The sequence below is a fragment of the Sminthopsis crassicaudata genome, chromosome 6 (assembly GCF_048593235.1).
Source record: "Sminthopsis crassicaudata isolate SCR6 chromosome 6, ASM4859323v1, whole genome shotgun sequence".
Lineage (NCBI taxonomy): Eukaryota > Metazoa > Chordata > Mammalia > Dasyuromorphia > Dasyuridae > Sminthopsis > Sminthopsis crassicaudata.
The window spans coordinates 104,987,127-105,005,242 of NC_133622.1; the positions used below are offsets into that span (position 1 = coordinate 104,987,127).

Consider the following 18,116-nt stretch of genomic DNA (forward strand, 5'->3'; position numbering starts at 1 on the left):
AGGAAATCCTGCTTCTTATCCTGCTTCAGATACATACTATGACTGTGGGCAAGTCACTTGATGTCTTTGGCCAGTTTTCTCAGCTGTAAAATAGATTAGATTGAGTTGTTTCTAGGGTCTACTGCTATTATAATCCTATGAATATTTTGTGGGCAGTATCTGAGCCCTCTCAGATTATCTGCCTTTTCTCCCTTATTCTTGCCACAGGACCGGCTTACCACCCCACCCCCCCCTCTTTCTGATGAGACATTTCCCTAGTGCTAAATCTGAGGCTGGTTTTTGTTTGTTTGTTTGTTTTGTTTTGTTTTGGACAGAGATACCCTTAGAAATACACTGTCCGGGGATGCATAGGCAGTGAAGTAGATAGAGCACCAGCCCTAAAGTCAGGAGGACCTACCTGAGTTTAAATCTGGCCTCAGACATTTAACACTTCCAGGCAAGTCAGTTAACCCTAATTGCCTCAGCAAAAAAGGGGGAAAAAAGGAAAAAAAGAAAAAAGAAATGCACTGTGGTCTTCCTGTATTCATCTCTTTATCTGGGTCACCTGAAACTTGGAATCTTCAGATGTTATTATGTTATGTGATTCATAATCATAAAGCATCATGGGAAAAATGTTCATGTTGAAAAGATGGGTCTTTCCAACCCATCCACCCATTAGGATGGCTGAAAACACTGTGTAATTTCCCAAATGCAAGGCAGTCCATTCTTCCTCCTATTCAATTCTGGATTCAACTTGTTTTTTTGCTGTGGAAGCAAAAATGGAAAAACAACAATTTCTGTAAAATGGCTGATAAGATACTATTTTGCTTAAGGGGATTTGCATTCCAAGGAGTTCAAAACCTTTAAGTGACACATTCTTAACTTTTTTTCATGTCATAGACTCCCTTACTAATCTTGTGACACCTATGTCCACATTTTTTAAAAATGCATTAAAAAAATCAAAGAAATGAATTATATTGAAATAAGGAGAAAATTTTTCCTATCCCCTGAAAGAAGCCATGAACCTCAGATTTAAGAATTTGAATCTTAAATTAATGGGAAAAAATTCCTAAGGAAAATTGCAGATGTAAAGTGAACAGGTTGGAAATTTTGGATGAAAGGAGGAAGAAGGGAAACCTTGTCTAGTCCTCTCCCAGATACTCAATGTTATCATGCTATTTGTCTTTCTTTTTGCAGGAGGATCTGAAAAACTAATTTACACTAACATGTTAATGATCTGTGGCATTAATCTTGGGAATATTTATATTTAAATAAAAGGACTGATAGAATAGAGAACGATGATAACACACAAAAATTGAATCTCTAATAGTGGTTTTTCTGATGAAGGGTAATTTGGAGGCTCTAAGCTGAGATGGATCAGTTCTTCTCCTCCTGGTCTAATTACCTCTCTCTCTTTCCCAAAGAAATCAAGGGCAGGTCCGGGAGCAAATGAATTTGCTATCAGTGCTGTAGTTATAACAAAGTCTTTATTGATAGTAAAGGGACAGACAGGCATTTGGCCTTCAGAAAGGCCAAACTGCCTGGCAAGGGGACGCCAGTTGGAGGGCACAAAGCAGGTGTAAATCGAGTGCAAGGAAAACAATTTTAGAATTTCATTTTATACATAACCAGGGTCATAAAACAACATTTGCACAGAGATGTTATCCAAGAGGTTCCAGAGATATTTGTAAATAAGAAAGGAATTTTTCTTAATCATTTGTATCTCAAATTATCTCCCTTTAACCTCTCCCAAGACAAGAATTTTTTTGTTAATTATTTTTATCTTGGGCTATCTCTTTCTTGAACTTATCATTTCTCCCCCCTCAAACAATAGGACCCAAATTCTTTTGGGAGTAGGGAAAATGGACGTCAAAGATTGTCTACCTGCTTCCTGCTGAAAAGGAGGGGGGGGGGGAAGAGCTGGGGAGAGTTGAGATATCAAAAGCAGTATCCATAGTGTTAACAATTCCCATTCCAAATTTTAAACACACAGTAATAGATAATCTAGACAAGGTTTAACAGTCATTCAACAATCATTCTCAAAGTCGTCCACATCAGTCCAAAGTTCACTAGAAGCAGGGTCCAGGGTCTCTTCTAAAGCTGATGCAGGCTGAGATATGATTGGAACTGGTCTGCATTCCATGCAGAGGGTGGGTCTGCTGTGCTGATAATTAAAGCTGATCAAAGCTGATCTAGGTCCCAGAAGCAAGTCAATATCTGTAATTTGACCAAAATCTAGAGCAAAAACATAAATCTAACAAATAAAGGTTAGAACAGCCTGTGATAGAAACACTAGTCTACAAAAGTGCTGCAAAACTATGTGAAGAAATGAATTTACTTTATAGTTCAGGCTGCAATCTCAAGTCTCAATAGTTGTTAGGTCTCACAGATCTCTGTTAATTGTCCTCTTATCATTTAAACCCCTTAAAGAAACAAAGCACAAAAATCCAGAAGCAGACAAAAAAAAAAAAAAAAAAAAAAAAAAAAACTTATTTGTCCAAGTATTTAGGATACAATGATTACATATAATCATACTGAAAATAGCAAGATATGACATAATTGAATTGTCTTAACAATTCTATTGACCATTGCTCTTATCATAGAAATCAGTTACAGGGGGAGAAATGCAAGAACATAATTATAACATTAGCAGTTAAAACCCAATCTTTACTACATACAGAATGCAATAACTTTAATCTAGTTTCATTCCATCAATTGTTCCACTGTCAGAGGGTGGAGCTTTAAAATTCCTAATTAACTATAAGCCCAAGAAAATTTTATTCCCACTAACAGTTTCCATTAATCAGTTTTCTTATAAATTCTAAACAAATATTTATCATAACCTTATATTGATAACAGTAAGGAATTTGTCCCAATAAGGTCACAACTTAAACAGTTATCATATCCAGGTAGATAAGTGAGCACTATTCATACAATTCAGTTTGCTTTAAAAATACCCATTACATAGAAAAATATCCCAAATTGAATATTGTCCTTAACAGAAACATTTTCAAAAGGACAAAGAAAAATGCTATCATTTTAGATGCTTTTTAAATAATCTTAGAATGACCCAATACATTCAATCAGATAGGGTTTTATTGCCCTTTACTCTAGCAGGCTCTAAAGACTGCTTTAATGAAAACTTTCCTGTCAGTTTAAAGTAGCCAAGTTCTATTCACTTACAAATTAGTACAACAGGTTAAATTTTGTTTTTTAAATCACAAGCAAATTTTCAAATGACCAATTCCCAAATTTCTTAATCCTTGTTCTTAAAACTATTTGGAGATTTTAATCAGAGAGAATTGAGCTTCTAGTTTTCCTTTATCAAATTTCTACTCATCAATGGGCTAGGATAGGAAGGGATAGTTAGAAACATGAGGTCCCCAAGCCAACAAGGCAGGGGGGGGTTTCCATACAATTTTTATATCTCCTTCAATTCTAGCACCTTGGAGGAGGGGGGTAGAGGCGAGTAGTACCTGAATGGAGGAGCAGAACAAAAAGAGGCTCCCATATGAAAAAATGAGATTGACATACCTGCTAAGTCCAAAATTACCCCAGGCAGCTTGGTTTTGCTGATAGAAGAAGGTGGGCCTGGTCCAGGGGCACTCCACCTCAAGTCTGGAGAGGCTTAGGGGGCAAGGCTGGAGACCATGGTCCTTCCCTTCTCTGTGCAGTCACTTTTCCAGTGTCCTTCCTGTTTGTATTCAGGGAAAGGGCCTAGAGTCTGAGGGCAATTCCTTGCCCAGTAGCCATGCTAACTGCATCTGAAGCACAAACTTTGGGGCCCATGGAAAATAGAAGTAGCCAGAATCTCTGCCTGCTGTCTGCTCTTTGCTCTGACCTTTCAGTCCTCCTTCCAATCCCTATTATTACATACCCCAAAGGCGACTTCTAATAATTGAGTTGTGGAAGTCTGGGATTCTAGAGTGAATCTCTGGTTTTCCTCTTATATATGGGGGAGACTGATTGATAAAATACATGGCAATGACAGCATTCCCCTCTAGAAAAGTGAGGTGCAGCTTAGTGAATTCTCTAATAGTCACTACAAGGTGACCCTGAAATAAAGTAGGATTCTTATCAGCCGCTTGGGTCATTTTTCCAAGCTTCTCATAATCTACCTGCTTTTTATTTCCCTTTTTCATTACTTCAATGGGATAGGTTAGGAGATGATCCCTCATCTCTGTATCACCACTCCTCTCCTCTCTGTCCCCACTCCCCTCTACTCTATCCCCACTCCCCTCTTCATAGTCCCCCCCAGGATTTGCGAAGGTAATGGCAATGACCCCCTCCTGGCACCTCCCAGTCATGTTAGCAGCAAACCTCTATGTTAGCTCCCAAATCATTCTTATCTCCTATATTGTGCTATAAGAAGAGATAATATCTCCCCAGAACAGGTCATACTTAAAAGGAACGGCTGTAAACCCCTCAACAAGTTTCTCCATTATGTGGGGAAAATCATAAAAAGAGAGGGGCCTTTGCACTCTAAGCGTTTCCCCCAAAGAGCTGGCCATTTCCCTCTGGAAGCGAGACTTAGAAATAGCTAAATCAAAGCCCTGGACCCCAGCTGTAGTAGAGTCAGGCTGCATGGGAGGGGTAGGAGGGTGGAGGCTCTGGGGCAGGAAAGTCTGATTAGGAGCAGGGGGGGAGTGGAATGAGAAAGGAGCTCCACTTCTCAGCAGAGAAGGACAAAGTATTAGAGAATTCCCAGAGTCCAGCTCTGGTAATTTAGGAGAATCCTGCTGGGGATCAGCATCTCTCCCCAGCTCCCCCTCTGTAAACTTAGACAGAAACATCCTGCAAATTAACTGCAGTTTGGGATCCCAGGGGGGGCTCCAAAAGGCCTGTACATAAGCAACTTCTGACCATTTGCCCCGTCTTCTGCAAAATAGATCTAATTCCCTAATAGTAGAGAAATTAATTGAGAAAAAAATAGGCCAATATTCATGATTGTCCAGTTTATAGAGGGACTACACTTTATTGCAAAAGTGAATAAGGCTTTTTAATTTTAAACCTTTGAGGCCAAATGTCTTTCTGTTTCTAAAAAGATATCCCAAATGTGAATCTTTAGGGATGGAGAAGAGTTGACCCATTTTTGCCACCACACAAGCCTGAAAATTTCCACTTCTATAACTCAACATGATCAGATCTCTCTGTCATATTCCACAAATGCTCCCCTGTCTCTGTCCAGGAGAACTATTTGTCCCAAAACAGGGATTCATTTGCACCCAGAGTCCTGAGCCAAACTATCCTCAGAGCTTTCTAGCTCCCTGCAGTTCAAGGCCATTATTTCCTAGGAATATTTGAACTGCCCCCCCGCTATAAAAGGAAGATATTTCCATCTTACCTCCATAAAATTTCCCATTCAAGGTTCCACCAAATGATGAGGAGTAAATTTTGGGGCTCTAAGCCGAGATGGATCAGCTCTTCTCCTCATGGTCTGATTATCTCACTCCTTCCCCAAAGTAACGCAAGGGTAGGTCCAGTAGCGAATGAATTCCCTATCAATGCTGTACTTATAACAAAGTCTTTATTGATAGTAAAGGGACAGACAGGCATTCGGCCTCCAGAAAGGCCAAACTGCCTGGCAAGGGGACGCCAGTTGGAGGGCACAAAGCAGGTGTAAATCGAGTGCAAGGAAAACAATTTTAGAACTTCATTTTATACATAACCAGGGTCATAAAACAACATTTGCACAGAGATGTTATCCAAGAGGTTCCAGAGATATTTGTAAATAAGACAGGAATTTTTCTTAATCATTTGTATCTCAAATTATCTCCCTTTAACCTCTCCCAAGACAAGAATTTTCTTGTTAATTATTTTTATCTTGGGCTGTCTCTTTCTTGATCTTATCATTTCTAAGATCATTTCATGGCAAATGGAGTAAGTAGCAGCACAGGTTGACCATTTTTAAAGAAAGCAAATCACATTGATTAGATATTTTCTAGGAACTGTGAAATCCAGACAAGAGTTACTGATTTCCTTGGTTATAATTGGCTAAAGGGAAATTTTTTTTTTTGGGGGGGGGACAACAAACCTTGCTTCTTTCCTGGGAGCTAAAAGAATGGAATCAGAATAAAGACCTTTTCTCCCTCCAATACATGAGGAAAATAGGTCCTGGAATAGGAATGACTTTTGACATCTGGTTAACTGCACAATATTTAGAACCAAGGGACCCAGAAGTGAATTTTTTTTCTCCTAATCTGGATAATGGGAGATGCTGACTTTTGTGTACTTATAGTTTCCTCTCAGTTTATAATTCACAACCTTGTTAATACTTGTACCTGTAGCTACATGTTGCAGTCAAGGCAATTGTCCAGAAGAGATTTTGTGTGTGTGTGGAGAGAGACAGAGAGACAGAGACAGAGAGACAGAGACAGAGAGAGAGAGAGAGAGAGAGAGAGAGAGAGAGAGAGAGAGAGAGAGAGAGAGAGAGAGAAAGAGACAGAAAGAGGGAGGAAGAGAGAGAGAACAAGAGTTTCTGCCTACTCTTACCTATCTGTGAGCTGGTTGTTTCTCCCAAGAGAATAGCTGTTTCATTTTTGTCTTTATATGTACTTAGTTATTTTCAAAGTTATCACTCAAAGTTGAGGCTATAACAGCACAGAGGCCTAACACATGGTAGGCACTTAATAAATGTCTATTATTGTTTTTCACCCTTTATTTTTGAAGAGGACTGATGACATCATGGGTAATATCTTAACTTATGCATGATTTGGATTTAAGTGGGTACAGTTGTCAACCTCATTCTCTCTCTCTCTCTCTCTCTTTTTTTTTTTTTGGATAATTTATTAATTTTATAATTATAATTTTTTTGACAGTACATATGCATGGGTAATTTTTTACAACATTATCTCTTGTATTCACTTTTCCAAAATTTCCCCTCCTCCTTCTACTACCTCCCCTAGATGACAGGCAGTCCCATATATATTAAATGTGTTACAGTATATCCTAAATACAATATATGTGTGTAAAACCAAATTTCTTGTTGCTCGGTAAGAATTGGATTCCAAAGTTATAAATAACCCGAGTAGAAAGACAATAGTGCAAACATTTTACACTCCTTTCCCAGTGTTCCTTTTCTGGATGTAGCTGTCTCTGTTCATCATTGATCAACTGGAACTGAATTGTATCTTCTCTATGTTGAAGATATCCACTTCCATCAGAATATATTTTCATACAACATTGTTGTTAAAGTGTATAGTGATCTCCTGGTTCTGCTCTTTTCACTTATAATCAGTTCATGTAAGTCTCTCCAACTTCTCTGTATTCATCCTGCTGGTCTTTTCTTACAGAACAATAATATTCCATGACATTCATATACCATAATTTACCCAATTGATGGGTATCCATTCATTTTCCAGTTTCTAGACACTACAAAAAGAGCTGCCGCAAACATTTTGGCACATACAGGTCCCTTTCCCTTCTTTAGTATTTCTTTGGTATATAAGCACAGTAGTAGCACTGCTGGATCAAAGGGCATGCACAATTTGATAACTTTTTGAGCATAGTTCCAAATTGCTCTCCAGAATGGCCGGATTCTTTCACAACTTCACCAACAATGCATCAGTGTCCCAGTTTTCCCACATCCCCTCCAACATTCATCATTATCTTTTCCTGTCATCTTAGCCAATCTGACAGGTGTGTAGTGGTATCTCAGAGATGTCTTAATTTGCATTTCTCTGATTAGTAGTGTATGAGTGGATATAGTTTCAATTTCATCATCTGAAAATTGTCTGTTCATATCCTTTGACCATTTATCAATTGAGGAATGGTTTGATTTCTTATAAATTAGAGTCAGTTCTCTATATATGTTGGAAATGAGGGCTTTATCAGAACCTTTAACTGTAAAAATATTTTCCCAATTTTTACTTCCCTTCTAATCTTATTTGCATTCATTTTGTTTGTACAAAAGCTTTTTATTTGATGTAATCAAAATTTTCTATTTTGTGATCAATAATGATCTCTAGTTCTCCTTTGGTTATAAATTCCTTCCTCCTCCACAAGTCTGAGAGGTAGACTATCCTCTGTTCCTCTAATCTATTTATGATCTCCTTCTTTATGCCTAAATCACGGACCCATTTTGATCTTATTTTGGTATATGGTGTTAACTATACGTCTATATCTAATTTCTGCCTTCTAATTACCAGTTTTCCCAACAGTTTTTTTTCAAATAATGAATTCCTATCCAAAAAGTTGGTATTTTTGGGTTTGTCAAACACTAGATTGTTATAGTTGTACCCCATTTTGTCCTGTGTACCTAATCTGTTCCACTGATCAACTAGTCTATTTCTTAGCCAATACCAAATGGTTTTGGTGACTGCTGCTATATAATATAGCTTTAGATCAGGTACAGCTAGACCACCTTCATCTGACTTTTCTTTCATTAATTCCCTTGATATTCTCGACCTTTTGTTCTTAAATATGAATTTTGTTGTTATTTTTTCTAGGTCATTGAAATAGTTTCTTGGGAGTCTGATTGGTATAGCACTAAATAAATAGATTAGTTTGGGGAGTATTGTCATCTTTATTATATTCGCTCGGCCTATCCAAGAGCACTGAATGTCTTTCCAATTATTTAAATCTGACTTTATTTTTGTGGCAAGTGTTTTTTAATTTTGCTCATATAATTCCTGACTTTTCTTTGGTAGATGGATTCCCAAATATTTTATACTCTCAACAGTTTTTGTTTTTTTTTAATGGAATTTCTCTTTGTATCTCTTACTGTTGCATTTTGTTGGTGATGTATAAAAATGCTGAGGATTTATGTGGATTTATTTTGTATCCAGCAACTTTACTAAAGTTGTGAATTATTTCTAATAACTTTTTATTAGAATCTCTGGGGTTCTCTAAGTATACCATCATATCATCTGCAAAGAGTGATAGTTTGATTTCCTCATTTCCTACTCTTATTCCTTTAATCTCTTTCTCAATTCTTATTGCCGAGTCTAGCATTTCTAATACAATATTGAATAGTAATGGTGATAGTGGGCAACCTTGTTTCACTCCTAATCTTACTCGGAAAAGTTCCAGTTTATCTCCATTACATATTATGCTTACTGACGGTCTTAAATATATGCTCCTGACTATTTTAAGGAATAGTCCGTTTATACCTATACTCTCAAGTGTTTTTATTAGGAATGGATGTTGTATTTTATCAGAAGCTTTTTCTGCATCTATTGAGATGATCATATGGTCTTTGTTAATTTGATTATTAATATGGTCAACTATACTAATAGTTTTCCTAATATTAAACCAGCCCTGCATTCCTGGTATAAATCCTACTTGATCGTGGTGTATTATCCTTGGGAAGATTTTCTGTAGTCTTTTTGCTAATATCTTATTTAAGATTTTAGCATCAATATTCATTAAGGAAATTGGTCTATAATTTTCTTTCTCAGTTTTCAACCTACCTGGTTTAGTTATCAATACTATGTCTGTGTTATAAAAGGAGTTTGGTAGGACTCCTTCATCCCCTATTTTTTCAAATAGTTTATATAACATTGGGGCTAATGTTTGGTAGAATTCACATGTAAATCCATCTGATCCTGGCGATTTTTTCCTGGGGAGATTGATTAATAGCTTGTTCTATTTCTTTTTCTGAAATGGGACTATTTAAGTAGTTTACCTCCTCCTCTGTCAATCTAGGAAGCCTATATTTCCGGAGGTAGTCATCCATTTCACTTAAGTTATCAAATTTATTAGCATGAAGTTGGGCAAAGTAATTCCTTATTATTGCTCTAATTTCCTCTTCATTGGTGGAAAGATCCCCCTTTTCATTTTTAAGATTAACAATTTGACTTTCCTCTTTCATTTTTGAGATCAGATTTACCAAAGGTTTATCTATTTTATTGGCTTTTTCATGAAGCCAACTCTTAGTTTTATTTATTAATTTAATAATTTTTTTTAACTTTCAATGTTATTGATTTCTCCTTTTAATTTTAGAATTTTAAGTTTAGTTTTTGGTTGGGGGTTTTTAATTTGGTCTTTTTCTAGCTTTTTAAGTTGCAGGCCCAATTCATTGATCTTCTCTTTCTCTATTTTATTCAAGTATGCCTCTAAAGATATAAAATTTTCCCTAATTATTGCTTTAGCTGCATCCCACAAATTTTGATATGATGTCTCATCATTGTCATTATCTTGAGTGAAATTATTGTTTCTATAATTGCTGTTTCACCCAATCATTCTTTAAGATTTGGTTTCGAATTACTTTTTGGTCTATTTACCCCTAACTTCTTGTTGAATGTGGTTTTTACTGCATTATGATCTGAGAAGAAAGCATTTACTATTTCTGCCTTCTTGCATTTAATTTTTAGATCTTTATGTCCCAATATAAGGTCAATTTTTGTATAGGTTCCATGAACTGCTGAGAAGAAAGTATACTCCTTTCTATCACCATTCTGTTTTATCCAAAGATCTCTCATACCTAATTTTTCTACTGTTCTATTTACCTCTTTAATTTCTTTCTTATTTGTTTTATGGTTTGATTTATCTAATTCTAAGAGTGCAAGGTTGAGATATCCCACTATTATAGTTTTGCTGTCTATTTCTTCTTGCAACTCTCTTAACTTCTCCTTTAGGAAGTTAGATGCTATACTACTTGGTGCATATATGTTTAGTATTGATATGGCTTCATTTTCTATGCTACCTTTTAGCAGGATATAGTCTCCTTCCTTATCTCTTTTAATTAGATCAATTTCTGCTTTTGCTTGATCTGAGATAAGGATGGCTACCTCTGCTTTTTTGACTTCACCTGAAGCATAATATATTCTGCTCCAGCCTTTTACCTTTACTCTGTATGTATCTCCCTGCTTTAAATGTGTTTCCTGTAAACAACATATTGTAGGGTTCTGACTTTTGATCCAGTCTGCTATCCACCTCCACTTAATGGAAGAGTTCATACCATTCACATTTACAGTTAAAATTACTAATTCTGTATTTCCTGCCATCATATTATCCCCTGATTATACTTTTTTCCCCTTGTCCTCTCTGAACCCCTTCCCCAGTATCAAATTTATGGACCCCACTTGAAGCGCACAACCCTGCCTTTTTAGTATCCCTCCCCCCTCCTTTTAAGTCCCTTCCCCTTTCTTGTACCCTTCCCTTATTCTTCTTTTCCTTTTCCCTTTTCCTCTCCCCCATTTAATGAGGTGAGAGAGAATTCTCTGAAAAACAAATATGTCAATTGTTTACTCTTTGAGCCTATTCTGATGAGAGTAAGATTCACACATGTAAGGGGCCTTTAATTGGGTGCCACAGCAGATCGGGAGATTGAGTGGTCCGGAAGTAATTTCTATGGATATTAGGACTGCCTTGGGTAGGATCCTGTCCATTTTGAGATAGCTTCGTAATGGGTGACTCTCTCGCTGATTGGCTGGATGTGTGACCTCACAGGCCCTATGTAAGCCCACTGCAGGCAGCAGTAGCTCTCTTTAACCTGGCGCTCTTCACCCTGGCTCTCTAGCCTGGGTGGCCAAGCCAAGATGGGTAGCCAAAAGAGGTAAGGATTTTGGTAGTGAACATGTGGGTCTTCTGACCAGGTGTTCACTCAGGAACCAACAAGTCAGGGCATCAGTCAGGGCATTATGTGAGTAGGTATAATAAAGGCTTTTAAGATTACACGTGGCTGTTCTTGAGTGCGCTACCGGTTATTAAGCTATAGATTCAAGAGATTGTGGCCAGAGACCTTTGAAGGCTCAGAGGAGGTGAGCCGGGTAGAGTTCACACTGCAAAGGACAGTGGTCAAAGGTACTCTGGTGGGTCTAGGACAGACTAGTAATTGTAACTGCCAGGAGAGCACGTCACACACACAATGTTCCTCCGCCTCTCTAAATTCCCTCAAATGTGGTAAATTTTCTTTGCCTCTTCCTGGGATGTAGTTTGCTTTTTTTTTTTTTTGTAGTTTCCCTCTTTTTATCTCTTCTTTCCCGTTTTCTGATACTATACCCTTCCCTTTACTACTTCGCTTTTTTTATATTATATCACTAAAATCAAATTATCCATGTGGACTTTCTGTATATCCACAACAGAAATACAGTTCTCAAGAGTTCTTTTTACCTTTTTTCTGCTTCTCTTGAGTCTTGTGGATGTAGATCAAATGTTTTGTTTAAGTCTGTTTTTTTTCTTAGAAACAAATGGAATTCTTCTGTATCATTAAATGTCCATCTTCTTCCATGGAAGAAAATGCTAAACTTAGCTGGGTAGTTTATTCTTGGTTGCAATCCTAGTTCTTTTGCCTTTTGGAATATCAAATTCCAGGCCCTTCGATCCTTTAATATGGAGGCCGCCAGATCTTGAGTGACCCTTATTGTGGCACCTTGATATTTGAATTGTTTTTTCCTAGCTGCTTGCAATATTTTTTCCTTAATCTAGTAGTTCTGCAGCTTAGCCACAATATTCTGTGGAGTTCTTTTTTTAGGGTCTTTTTCAGAAGGTATTCAATGAATTCTTTCAATGCCTATTTTCCCTTCTGTTTCTATTATCTCTGGACAGTTCTCTTTGATGATTTCCTGTAAAATAGAATCTAGGCTCTTTTTTTCATCATAATTTTCAGGAAGTCCAATGATCCTGACATTCCTAGATCTATTTTCCAGGTCTATAGATTTTCCCAATAAATATTTGATGTTATTCTCCAGCTTTTCATTTTTTTGATTTTGTTTGACTGACTCTTGGTGTCTCAATGAATCATTCATTTCTATTTGTTCAGTTCTGATTTTCAATGAGTTATTTTCTTCATTTACATTTTTTGGTTCTTTTTGTATATGTCCAATTGAGTTTCTAAATGAATTATTTTGCTCTGTGGAATTTTTTTCCATTTCACTAATTTTTTTTTAAGTGAGTTATTTTCTTTTTCCAATTCACAAATCCTACTTTCTTGAGTTCTTTATCTTTTCCAATTCAGAAATCCTACTTTCCTGTGATTTTTTAACCTTTTTCAATTCACAGATTTTGTTTTCCTGCATTTCCTGTGAATTCTTTATCTTTTCCAATTCAAATTTCAGTATGCTGTTACTCTCTAGCATAGCTTCTCTTTTCTTTGCCCATTTATCTTCTAACTCTCTTTTCAGGTCTTTAATAGTCTCTTCTAGGAGAGAATTATGTGATGGGGGGCAGGTAACATTCCCCTTCATGGTATTATCTGGAAACTGTCTGCTGTTAACCTCCTCAGGGTTAGAGATCCGCTCTTTTTCTATACAGAAGCTGTTAATCATTCTCTTCAATTTCCTACTCATTTTTTTATAACTTGTGGGGAGGTCTGCTTTCTAATTAAGTGGTTCCCAGATTCCTCTACAGAACAGAGATATGAAAGGCAGCTATCTTGTGAGCAGGGTGGAAAAGATACGACTCTGGGAGAGAGTTCCCTTCTCCTCCTCTGGAAGTGGTTCAGAGCCGGGCTGTGGGTGTGCCCAGTGAAGGACCCCTGCTTTGTAGCTTAGCGGCTGCCATAAGGCTAGAGGCTGAACAGTGGAAGCATCACAATCCCAGGCCAAAGTCCCCGTGGGGCCTTGGATATTAGTAGCTGAACGGCAAATAGCCCTGGTGCACAGACTGGGGTTAAGTGATTTGCCCAGGATCACACAGCTAGGAAGTGTTAAGTGTCTGAGACCAGATTTGAACTCGGGTCCTCCTGAATTCAAGGCTGGTGCTCTATCCATTGCGCCACCTAGCTGCCCCCCATTTGAGTTTTTAAATGAATTTTTTTCCATTTCACTAATTTTTTTTTTTTTTTTAGTGAGTTATTTTGTTTTTCCAATTCACAAATCCTACTTTCTTGGGAATTTTTTATCTTTTCCAATTCAGAAATCCTACTTTCCTGTGATTTTTTAACCTTTTCTAATTCACAAATTTTATTTCCCAGCACCTCCTGTGAATTTTTTATTTTTTCCAACTCAAATTTCAGGACGTTATTACTCTCTATCATAGCTTCTCTTTCCTTTCCCCATTTTTCTTCAAACTCTCTTAACTTTTTAATAGCCTCTTCTAGGAGAGAGTTATGTGGTGGGGGGCAGGTATCATTCCCTTTTAGGGTGTTATCTGGAGACTGTCTGTTGTTAGCCTCCTTGGGGTTGGATATTCTTTCTTGTATAGAAGGTGTCAATCATTCTCTTCAATTTCTTTTTCATTATTAACACTCGGGGGGGGGGGTCTCCCCTTTGGATAGGAAATTTACCAGCTTCCTCCCAGACCAGGGATAGGATGCAGCAATTCTGTGACTGGGCTATGAGAGACCTCTGGGAGAGAGTTACCCTCCCCCCCCAATGACTCAGAGGTGGTTAGCATAGCTGCCTTGCCAAGGTGTGCCCAGTGAAGGACCCTTGCTGTGTGGCCTAGTGACTGCCCTGAGGCTAGAGGCTGAACAGTGAACCGGTCACAAACCCCAGCCAAAGCCTTCTGTGGCGCCATGGATATTAGCAGCTGAAATGAAAAGCCCCTGCGCTCAAACCGGAAGTCTCTGCCTGGGAAGCACAGTCGTTGCTGCAGGAGTTTCGCTGCTGAGGGAATTTCACTACTGTGAGAATTCCACTGCCTCAGGCTGAGCCCCGCACTATGTGGATTAGAGGCTGCCCCAGGCTGTGCCCCCCCCACCCCCTGCTGTTCAGGTTCTTAACTATCTCAAGGTAAAGCCCCAGACAGCAACAGGCGGCTGCACAGCCATGCCGAGATTTGTGTTGGGTCACTTCCAGTTTGGGGTAGTTATATTTTCTGGCTTTTTTTTTTTTTTAAGTGGCTATGATTTCTCTTCTGATCTGCTGTTTTACAAGCAGAGTAGAGCTATCAGCCTGTGCCAGATTCCTCTATCTCAGTGGCTTCTATGATCCCAGAGTTCTCCTCAGCCTGTTTGGTACAATGTGCTAGCCCCTAGTCCAACCCTGTCTGCCGGTCTTTTTTTTCTTCCCCTCGGAACCGACCTTTTCTGTTGAAATTCCAGGTTCTCTTAGGCTGGTAAGTTGTGCTTCTAATCCTTGTGGTTTTTATCAGTCCAGCGTTATTTTTGAGGCTGATTTAACTAGTTGGTATTGAGGGAAAGGGGAGCTCAGAAATTCACGTGTATCTTCTCTGCCATCTTGGCTCTACCTCTCAAACTCATTCTCTTCCAGAGAAATCAAACTTCAGTGGCAGGACAAAAGTCAAGATGGCTGGTAATGGCTTGGGATGCAGTGAATGATCTTGGTAATCTTAAATTTGACTGGGTTTTAAGTGCTCCACAGCTGTCTTCATGGTCATTGGAGTAAATTGCTCTCATCTGCCCATTCTTCTGGTATAAGTCTTCACATCTCCTAATTACCCATACGTTTGAGATCTTTAGGTTACTGGCAACCTGGTTTAATCTATCTGTCACGATGGTTCAGTGGAGTGTGGCTGCTATACATGTTATAGCTTCTTGGAGTCTTAAGTGGGAGTTAGGTGACAGGTGAACATCAAAGATGGATCAGCAGCCCCAAGAAAGGTTCTCACACCAAAGATGCTAATACTCCATTAAATAAATGCTAACTTATATGCATTAATTTTCATGTTTGTTTCTCCATGTGAGTTCCTCAAGAGCAGGAACTTTTTTTTATCTATCTCCAATGTCTGTCCCTATAAGTTCCTAATAAATGATTGTTGATTGACTGATATTACAAATAAAGAAATGTTGCCTTAGAGGGGTCATATGACTTACTTCTCTATGTTCCCTGAATTGCCAAGGGGAAACAGCCAGTAAGAATCAGAATTGAAACAGTACTCTTGCCTCTAAACTACTTGCTTCTCAACCGTTTCCGTGATGGGCTAATGTAGCAACAAAGACTTAAGAACTCACATTGTTTTACCCTTTGTATACAGTTAAACTGATACTTTCTTGTCTTTTTAGTTAAATTTACTTTGTATGTTTTTTCTGCTCCATTAGTTGTAGTTGTAGAATTTTTTTTAATTAATATTGAAAATTGTTTTCATAAACATCATATTATTCTCCTTTTATTAAAGTCATACTCCAATGGGTCTTAAGGGTTGTGACATCAGGCTGGAAAGGTCCTAGACATCCAATATACAGTACAAAGTAAGTGGATAGAGTGCTGGGCCTAGAGTTAAGGTGACCCCGGTTCAAATCTAGCCCAGCATGCCTACTAGCTGTATGATCTTTGGCAAATCACTTAACACTATTTATCTTAATTGCCTCATTTGTAAAAAGAGCAGGAGAAGGAAATGGTAAACTATTCCAGTATCTTTGTCAAGAAAATTCCCAAAAGGGGCCATGAATAAAACAACCAACCCAGAAGGGCTTATTACTAAAAAATTGATTGATAGGAGATAAACATATTTTGCCATAGTGACCCATAGAATGGACAAAAAATAACAAATAGTCATTCTGTTTTAACAGTGATAACTGCAGTGTCTGAAGATGGAGGATATGATTATTAGAATCACAGTTCTTTTTCAAATAATTAAACCTCCCTACTTAATAATATTTTGTTTTTTCCAATTACATATAAAGATAGTTTCACCTTTATAAAATTTTGAGTTTCACATTTTCTTTTCCCTCTCTTTCTCCCTTTTCCAGTCCTTAAGCTAACAAGCAATCTTATATAGGTTACATTTGTACCATCAAATTAAACATATTTCCACATTAGTCATGTTGTGAAAGAATCAGAACAAAAGGGAAACACCACAAGGAAGAAAAAAAACAAAACAAAAAGAAAGTGAAAATAGTATGCTTTGATCTGCTTTTAGATTCCATAGTTCTTTTTCTGGATGTTGTTAGGTTCTTACTAAGTGCTAATGAGATAATGAGATATTAGGTATTTACTAAGTGCTAAGAGGGTACTTAACAATTCTCTAGTTCTGGCCTTTACTGGGAGTTTTACTTCTGTGACCTCCTAGGGAGGAGTTTACATGCTTAGGAGGAGCAAGTTCATTGGTTGAAGTATTTCTTCCCAGAAGCCCTTGTGTTATTCCACGCCCATTCTCTGGGAGGATAAAAGAGGGCAGCCGCTCCAGAGATTGAGTTTTGTCTGTAGCAGACCTGAGGTGGCTCTCTGGAGGGAGAGAAAGAATCTCTACACCAGGTCAGATTTGGCGGCAGTTAATGACAGCAGATCTTCTCAAAGAGAGCAATAGGCAGTTTCTGGAGACAACAGCACATTACAGGATGTGGATAGTGTTTTTCACCAGAAGTCTTTTGGAACTGTTTTAGATCATTGTTTTACTGAGGAGACCAAGTCTAAGTTGATCATTGCACAATGTTGCTATTATTATGTACAATATTCTCTTAGTTCTGCTTATTTCATTTAGCATCAGTTCATGTAAGTCTTTCCAGGTTTTTCTGAAATTTGCCCGTTCATTTCTCATAGCACCATAGTAGAATCACAGAAGCAAGAAGACTAGTGTTTCTGAGTTCAAATCTGACCTTAGACACTTACTGGCCATAAAGTCACTTTATTTTCTTTAGTTTCCTTACTGTATTTTAGCCCAGAAAACTCCAAAAACGGGCTCACAAAAATTTGGACATAATTGAAAAGAACTTGTTACATAAGCTATACTTAGATACTAAAGAGGACTCCCCCTCCTCCCCTACTTCAGAAAGTAGGTATGTTCCCTGGTTAAGTAGCAAGGATGAGAGACGAGAGATTTACAACTCAAGTGGTAGGTAGAGTGCACCCAGAAGGTAAGAAAAGGACCATTCAGTTAGGAAGAATCCCTGGGACACTTTATAGGAAAAGATGGATAAGAATCCACATATGGAGTAACCCTGGAGTCGCTAGTTTGCCAAGGTTGGAGTATTCGTCCATCAAGTACCAAAGTACCCGCAGGTCCGAAATGAAAAAAACAACCGTCCCCACCCCCCTTCCCAGTATCCTTACCAAATCCAAGTCTCTGGCCTCCCCTAAACCCCACCCAAATCACCCTCTTCTCAAACCTTTGTTATTCAGCTTAAGGAGATGCCGGGTATTTTCTGTCACTGCTTCTTGAGTGTGGCTGGAATGGAAACCTCTCATTTTCGACTAGTTGCAGGTTGGAAGGAAGTGAAAATGAAATTGACTTTTCTGAGAAATGATGAAAGCGGCCCTGTGGGCCAATGAGAGGCGGTAGCAAACTTCCCTACCTCTCCCAGCGACGGCTGATTTCTACCATCTTCCTCCTCCCCTCCCCCGTTCCAGCCCTGC

At 38.2% G+C, this 18,116-nt stretch overlaps 1 long non-coding RNA gene across 3 annotated transcripts; it reads right to left on the bottom strand.

The window, feature by feature from the left end:
- Positions 1-1,447: 1,447 nt before the first annotated feature.
- LOC141546891 (uncharacterized) lies at positions 1,448-18,040 on the bottom strand. 3 transcript variants are annotated; one of them, XR_012483455.1, is made up of 3 exons: positions 17,870-18,009; positions 3,514-3,673; positions 1,448-2,233 (listed from the first exon to the last, which is right to left on the bottom strand). It is a non-coding gene; the product is annotated as an uncharacterized LOC141546891 (long non-coding RNA). The 3 variants fall into 3 exon arrangements; XR_012483454.1 differs by having other exon boundaries at positions 1,448-3,673; positions 17,870-18,040; XR_012483456.1 differs by lacking the exon at positions 17,870-18,009 and adding an exon at positions 5,324-6,562 and having other exon boundaries at positions 1,448-3,673.
- Between the last annotated feature and the right edge of the window lie 76 nt (positions 18,041-18,116).